Source organism: Rhincodon typus, chromosome 6, assembly GCF_021869965.1.
Source record: "Rhincodon typus isolate 14 chromosome 6, sRhiTyp1.1, whole genome shotgun sequence".
Classification (NCBI taxonomy): domain Eukaryota; kingdom Metazoa; phylum Chordata; class Chondrichthyes; order Orectolobiformes; family Rhincodontidae; genus Rhincodon; species Rhincodon typus.
The window spans coordinates 136,298-136,509 of NC_063337.1; the positions used below are offsets into that span (position 1 = coordinate 136,298).

Genomic DNA, 212 nt, shown 5'->3' on the forward strand with positions numbered 1-212 from the left:
ACACACAGCAAGATCCCAGAGACAACCCCACACACACAGCAAGATCCCAGAGACAACCCCTACACACAGCAAGATCCCAGAGACACCCCCTACACACTGCAAGATCCCAGAGACAACCCCACACACACTGCAAAATCCCAGAGACAACCCCACACACACTGCAAAATCCCAGAGACAACCCCACACACACAGCAAGATCCCAGAGACAACCC

The 212-nt window shown here is 53.8% G+C and overlaps 1 protein-coding gene across 6 annotated transcripts in view; it reads right to left on the reverse strand.

The window, feature by feature from the left end:
- LOC109925438 (arfaptin-2-like) overlaps positions 1-212 on the reverse strand; it is a 36,789-nt gene that overhangs the window by 23,222 nt on the left and 13,355 nt on the right. The gene's annotated exons all lie outside the window — the stretch shown is intronic.